At 37.2% G+C, this 7,454-nt stretch overlaps 1 non-coding gene across 1 annotated transcript; it reads left to right on the top strand.

Moving 5' to 3' along the window:
- The first annotated feature begins 3,014 nt into the window (after window positions 1–3,014).
- LOC148580732 (small nucleolar RNA R71) lies at window positions 3,015–3,121 on the top strand. The gene has a single exon (XR_015895541.1). It is a non-coding gene; the product is annotated as a small nucleolar RNA R71 (small nucleolar RNA).
- The last annotated feature ends 4,333 nt before the right edge of the window (window positions 3,122–7,454 follow it).

The following is a 7,454-nucleotide window of genomic DNA, read 5'->3' as shown; positions in this document are numbered from 1 at the left end:
AACCATGTACTTCTTGTTCTTTTGTTTTTAAAACAGTTTTCATTTAAGAGAGGTGGTGGTTTCATATTCATAGCTTTAAGGCATAGACACTTAGACACTAATGATCATATAGTAAAGACACAAACATAATTAAACATGAAGCATGGAAACCGAAAACAGAAAATAAATAGACAAGAAGATTAAGGAATGAGTCCACCTTAGTGAGGGTGGCGTCTTCCTCTTCTTGAAGAACCAATGGTGATTTTGAGCTCCTCTATGTCTCTTCCTTGTCTTTCTTGCTCCTCTCTCATAGCTCTTTGATCTTCTCTAATTTCATGGAGGATGATGGAGTGCTCTTGATGCTCCACCCTTAGTTGTCCCATGTTGGAACTTAATTCTCCTTGGAAAGTGTTGATTTGTTCCCAATAATTCTGTGGAGGAAAGTGCATCCCCTGAGGCATCTCAGGAATTTTATGGTGAGGAATCTCCTCATGCTCATGTTGAGGTCTATGATCTCTTATTTGCTCCATCCTTTTCTTAGTGATGGGCTTGTCCTCTTCAATGAGGATGTCTCTGGCCTTAGGTGCCATAAATGGTTATGGAAAAAAGCAATGCTTTTACCACACCAAACTTAGAAGGTTTGCTCATCCCCGAACAAAAGAAGAAAGAAGTAAGTAGAAGAAGAAGAAAATGGAGGAGATGGAGGTGTGTGAATGGTTTGGTCAAGGGGGTTTAGGTGGTTATGATGTGTGAAAAGGAAGGAGTGATGGTTTGAATTTAAGTGGGTGGGTGTAGGTGGGTTGTATGATGGTTTTGGAGGAGTAATGAAGGTGATTGAGGGAGGTTAATTGAGGAAGAATGTTATGAAAAGGTGTGCAGATGAGAGAAGAAGTGGTAGGGATCCTGTGGGGTCCACAGATCCAGTAGGGCTAAGGACTTAACATCCCTGCTCCAATTAGGCGTGTAAAACGCCCTTGCTGTGCAATCCTGGCATTTAACGCCAGACTGCTGCCTGTTTCTGGCGTTAAACGCCCAAATGTAGCTTGTTTCTGGCGTTAAACGCCAGCTTGGTGCCTGTTTCTGGCGTTAAACGCCAGACAGATGCTTGTTTCTGGCGTTAAACACCAGACCGTTCTCCTCCAGGGTGTGCTATTTTTTTCATTCTATTTTTCATTCTGTTTTTGATTTTTCAGTAGTTTTTGTGACTTCACATGATCATCAACCTAAAGAAAACATAAAATAACAATGGAAAATAAATAAATATAATTAAATAACATTGGGTTGCCTCCCAACAAGCGCTTCTTTAATGTCAATAGCTTGACAGTGAGCTCTCATGGAGCCTCACAGATAATCAGAGCAAGGTTGGGACCTCCCAACACCAAACTTAGAGTTTGGTTGTGGGGGTTCAACACCAAACTTAGAGTTTGGTTGTGGCCTCCCAACACCAAACTTAGAGTTTGACTGTGGGGGCTTTGGTTGACTCTGCAGTGAGAGAAGCTTTTCATGCTTCCTCTCCATGGTTACAGAAGGAGATCCTTGAGTTTTAAACACAAGGAAGTCCTCATTCAGTTGAAGGACCAACTCTCCTCTGTCCACATCAATTACAGCTCTTGCTGTGGCTAGGAAGGGTCTTCCAAGGATGATGGATTCATCCTCATCCTTCCCAGTGTCTAGGATTATGAAATCAGTAGGGATGTAAAGGCCTTCAACCTTCACTAACACGTCCTCTACTAGTCTATAAGCCTGTTTTCTTGAGTTGTCTGCCATCTCTAATGAGATTCTAGAAGCTTGCACCTCAAAGATTCCCAGTTTCTCCGTTACAGAGAGGGGCATGAAGTTTATCCCTGATCCAAGGTCACATAGAGCCTTCTCAAAGGTCATGGTGCCTATGGTAAAAGGTATTTAAGAACATTCCAGGATCCTGTTTCTTCTAAGGCAATCTCAGTTGATCCAAATCACTCAGTTCATTGGTGAGCAAGGGAGGTTCATCTTCCCAAGTCTTATTACCAAATAATTTGGCATTCAGCTTCATGATTGCACCAAGGTACTTGGCAACTTGCTCTTCAGTAACATCCTCATTCTCTTCAGAAGAAGAATATTCATCAGAGCTCATGAATGGCATAAGGAGGTTTAATGGAATCTCTATGGTTTCTAGATGAGTCTCAGAGTCCTTTGGTTCCTCAAAGGGATACTCCTTATTGGTCACTGAACGTCCTAGGAGGTCTTCCTCATTAGGATTCACGTTCTCCTCCTCCTCTTTGGGTTCAGCCACATCATGTAAGGCTATGGCCTTGCACTCTCTTTTTGGATTTTCTTCTGTATTGCTTGGGAGAGTACTAGGAGGGATTTCAGTGACTCTTTTACTCAGCTGGCCCACTTGTGCCACCAAATTTCTAATGGAGGACCTTGTTTCATTCATGAAACTCACAGTGGCCTTAGATAGATCAGAGACTATATTTGCTAAGCTAGATGGATTCTGCTCAGAATTCTCTGTCTGTTGCTGAGTGGATGATGGAAAAGGTTTGCTATTGCTAAACCTGTTTCTTCCACCATTATTAAAGCCTTGTTGAGGCTTGTGTTGATCCTTCCATGAGAAATTTGGATGATTTCTCCATGAGGGATTATAGGTATTTCTATAGGGTTCACCCATGTAATTCACCTCTACTATTGCAAGGTTCTCAGGATCATAAGCTTCTTCTTCAGAAGATGCCTCTTTAGTACTGTTGGATGATTCCTTCAATCCATTCAGACTCTGAGAGATCATATTGACTTGCTGAGTCAATATTTTATTCTGAGCCAATATGGCATTCAGAGTATCAATTTCAAGAACTCCTTTCCTCTGAGGCATCCCATTACTCACAGGATTTTTTTCAGAAGTGTACATGAACTGGTTATTTGCAACTATGTCAATGAGTTCTTGAGCTTTTGTAGGCATTTTCTTTAGGTGAATGGATCCACCTGCAGAATGGTCCAATGACATTTTAGATAATTCAGAAAGACCATCATAGAATATATCCAGGATGGTCCATTCTGAAAGCATATCAGAAGGACACTTTTTGGTCAGTTCTTTGTATCTCTTCCAAGCTTCATAGAGGGATTCTCCTTCCTTCTGTTTGAAGGTCTGAACATCCACTCTAATCTTACTAAGCTTTTGAGGAGGAAAGAACTTGGCTAAGAAAGCCGTGACCAGCTTATCCCAAGAGTTCAGGCTATCTTTAGGTTGAGAGTCCAACCATAGTCTAGCTCTGTCTCTTACAGAAAATGGAAAAAGCATAAGCCTATAGACCTCGGGATCAACCACATTGGTCTTAACAGTATCACAGATCTGCAAGAATTCAGTTAAGAACTGAAAAGGATCTTCGGATGGAAGTCCATGAAACTTGCAGTTCTGTTGCATCAGAGAAACTAATTGAGGTTTATGCTCAAAATTGTTTGCTCCAATGGCAGGGATTGAGATGCTTCTTCCATGTAAATTGGAATTTGGTACAGTAAAGTCACCAAGCATCTTCCTTGCATTGTTATTATTTTCGGCCATGTTTTCTTCTTTTTCGAAAATTTCTGTCAGATTTTCTCCAGAGAGTTGTGCTTTGGCTTCCCTTAGCTTCCTCTTCAGAGTCCTTTCAGGTTCAGGATCAGCTTCAACAAGAATGTTCTTATCTTTGTTCCTGCTTATATGAAAAAGAAGAAAACAGAAAAGAAAATATGGAATCCTCTATGTCACAGTATAGAGATTCCTTTATGTGAGTAGAAGAATATATGAATAGAAGATGGAGAATCCAAACACAAGGGTGAGGAGTAGGTTCGAATTCTTAGATGAAGAGGAGTGTTAGTAAATAAATAAATAATTTGAAGGAGGTGAGAGAGAAGAATTTTCGAAAAATAAAAATATTTTAAATTTAAATTTAAAATTCAAAAATTAAAATTGAAATTAAATTAAATTAAAATTAAAACAATTAGTTAATTAAAACAAAATTTTGAAAAAGAGGGAAGGGATTTTCGAAAATTAAAGGTAGAGAGTTAGTTGGGCAGTTTTGAAAAAGATATGATTGAAACAAAAAGATAAGATTGATTGAGAAAGATTTGAAAATTATTTTTGAAAAAGATAAGAATCAATCAAAAAGTTAAGTGGTTAAATTGATAAGAAGTTAGAAAAGATTTTGAAATTGATTTTGAAAAAGATGTGATTGAAATTTATTTTGAAAAAGATTTGAAAAAGAAATTTAAAAAGATTTGATTTTGAAAATTAAAGTTGATTACTTGACTAACAAGAAACTAAAAAGATATGATTTTAAAATTTAAAGATTGAACTTTTCTTACTAGGCAAGTAACAAACTTAACATTTTTGAATCAATCACATTAAATGCTAATAAGATTTTCGAAAATTATAAAAAATATTTTTGAAAATTAATTTTGAAAATTTCGAAAATTATGAAAGAAAAATGAGAAAGATTTGATTTTTGAAAAAGATTTGAAAAAGATAAAGTTTTTAAAATGCAAATTTGATTTGACTCATAAGAAACAATTTGATTTTTAAAATTTTTGAAAATGTCAATCCAAATTTTCGAAATTTTTAGAGAGAAAAAATGGAAAGATATTTTTTATTTTTGAATTTTTAATGATGAGAGAGAGAGAAAAACATAAAATTGATGCAAAACATAAAAATTTTGGATTAAAATAAAAGATGCATGCAAGAACACTATGAGTCTCAAGATGAACACCAAGAACACTTTGATTGTCAAGATGAACACCAAGAACTTATTTTTGAAAAATTTCTAGGAAAAGAAAAACATGCAAGACACCAAACTTAAAGATTTTTAATGTATAGACACTAATAAATTGAAAATGCATATGAGAAACAACAAAAGATACAAAACAAGAAAATATGAAGATCAAACAAGACTTGTCAAGAACAACTTGAAGATCATGAAGAACAAGAAAGAGACTCAATGCATGTGTTCTTCGAAAATTTAAAGAAAAATTAAAAAGATGCAATTGATACTAGACTTAAACAAGAAACATCAAATTTTTTGTTTTATGATTTTATAAATTTTTTGGATTTTTTTTTCGAAAATTACTTTGAAAAGGAAAATAAGGATTTCAAAATTTTTAGTAGGAATTCCAGGAATCTTGCATTGTTAGTCTAAAGCTCCAGTCCAGGAATTAGACATGGCTCACTAGCCAGCCAAGCTTCAGCAGGATATTACATGCATTGAAGTGATTAGTTGAATCCTCAGTCCAAAGGAATTTAGACATGGCTTTACAGCCAGCCAGGATTCAACAAATCATCATGAAACACTAGAATTCATTCTTAAAAATTCTGAAGCAAAATATATTTTTTTTGAAAATATTTAAATAATTTTTTTTTCGAAAATAAGAATAATTAAAACAAAAAGGTTAAAATTAAAATAAAGTTACCTAATCTGAGCAACAAGATAAACCGTTAGTTGTCCAAACCCGAACAATCCCCGGCAACGGCGCCAAAAACTTAGTGTGCGAAATTGTGATCATTCCATTCCTTGGTAACGGTGCTAAAAACTCAACACGCACGTTCATGATCTTATATATGTTTCACAACTTCGTACAACTAACCAGCAAGTGCACTGGGTCGTCCAAGTAATAAACCTTACGTGAGTAAGGGTCGATCCCACGGAGATTGTCGGCATGAAGCAAGCTATGGTCACCTTGTAAATCTCAGTCAGGCGGATTCAAATGTATTAAGAAATTATAGTGGATGAAAATAAATAAAATATAAAATAGGATAGTGGTACTTATGTAATTCATTGGTGAGAATTTCAGATAAGCGTATAGAGATGCTTTCGTTCATCTAATCTCCGCTTTCCTGCTGTCTTCATCCAATCAATCCTACTCCTTTCCATGGCAAGCTTTATGTAGGGCATCACCATTGTCAATGGCTACATCCCATCCTCTCTGTGAAAAAGGTCCAAATGCTCTGTCACGGCACGGCTAATCATCTGTCGGTTCTCGATCATACTGGAATAGGATCCATTGATCTTTTTGCGTCTGTCACTACGCCCAGCACTCGCGAGTTTATATCATCTATCCTTAATCAAAGTATGGACTATTATATATTTCTGGAAAGCCCTGGATGTCTACTTTCCAACTCAATTGAGAGCACGCCATTTGGAGTTATGTAGCTCCAGAAAATCTACTTTGAGTGCAGGGAGGTCAGAATCCAACAACATCTGCAGTCCTTCTGCAACCTCTGAATCTGATTTTTCCTCAAGTCCCTCAATTTCAGCCAGAAAATATCTGAAATCACAGAAAAACACACAAACTCATAGTAAAGTCCAGAAAAGTGAATTTTAATTAAAAACTAATAAAAATGTACTAAAAACTAACTAAATTATACTGAAAACTATGTAAAAACAATGCGAAAAAGCGTATAAATTATCCACTCATCACATGCTTGTGCACAAAGCACACTTCCAGCGCCACACCTGCCCAACTCTCGGGTCAATTCTTACTATCCTCGCATTCACATATAACGCGTACGCGTCGTGGACGTTCGCGCGTTGAATGCTCTCTTTTTTTTTTGAATGCAGAATGTATATGATTATGCAAAAATTATGACTGAATACTGATAAAAACAAAATAAAATAAAGCTAAGAATGAAAAAGAACGATCATACCATGGTAGGTTGTCTCCCACCTAGCACTTTTAGTTATTGTCCTTAAGTTGGACATCTGGTGAGTTCCGTGTCATGGTGGCTTGTGCTTGAACTCATCTTGAAACTTCCACCAATGCTTGGACTTCCAGTAAGCTCTATCAATACCAAGTAAATTCTCCAAGCTTTGATGGAGTTCTTCATAAGCTTTAATCTCCCAAAATCGATCCTCATATATTCCTGGATCTCAAATCTTGTTTCTATACCCGTCTCTAAGTGGATCATCATTGTTCCAACCGGGTAACAGACAGTCTGAATTCTCTATGCAGTACTGATAAACCATTATTTTATGGTTTATATTGTGTTTAATTGTGTGGTTTTATCAAATCTTTACCCACTTATTCATATGATTAGCATGTATTTACAATTCCTTCCCAAATTTCTCCATGGTTGAAAACTTGCTTCCTAGAGACTTTTAATTATGTATTTTAATTCTCCTTTATTCCATTCGATGCCGTGATCCCTGTGTTAAGTGTTTCAGACTTTATAGGGCATGAATGACTTGGAAATTGGAGAGGAGGCTTGCAAAAATGGAAGGAACACAAGAAATTAAGGGGATGACCAGCGAGAAGCGACGCGGACGTATGGCTCATGCGACCGCGCGAAATGGAGAAATCGTAGTGACGCGCTCGCGTGCCTGACGCAAATGCATGGATTGGAAACTGCACGAGGGACGCGAAAGCGTGGACGACGCGCACACGTGGCAAGGCAAAATGCTAGATGGCGCGATCGCGTGACGTGCGCGATCTGCATAATCTGCAGAATTTGCTGGGGGCAATTTTGGGCCATG

Source organism: Arachis ipaensis, chromosome B10, assembly GCF_059453495.1.
Source record: "Arachis ipaensis isolate K30076 ecotype BB chromosome B10, ASM5945349v1, whole genome shotgun sequence".
NCBI classification, from domain to species: Eukaryota; Viridiplantae; Streptophyta; class Magnoliopsida; order Fabales; family Fabaceae; genus Arachis; species Arachis ipaensis.
This window is presented reverse-complemented; position numbering and strand designations above follow the sequence as displayed.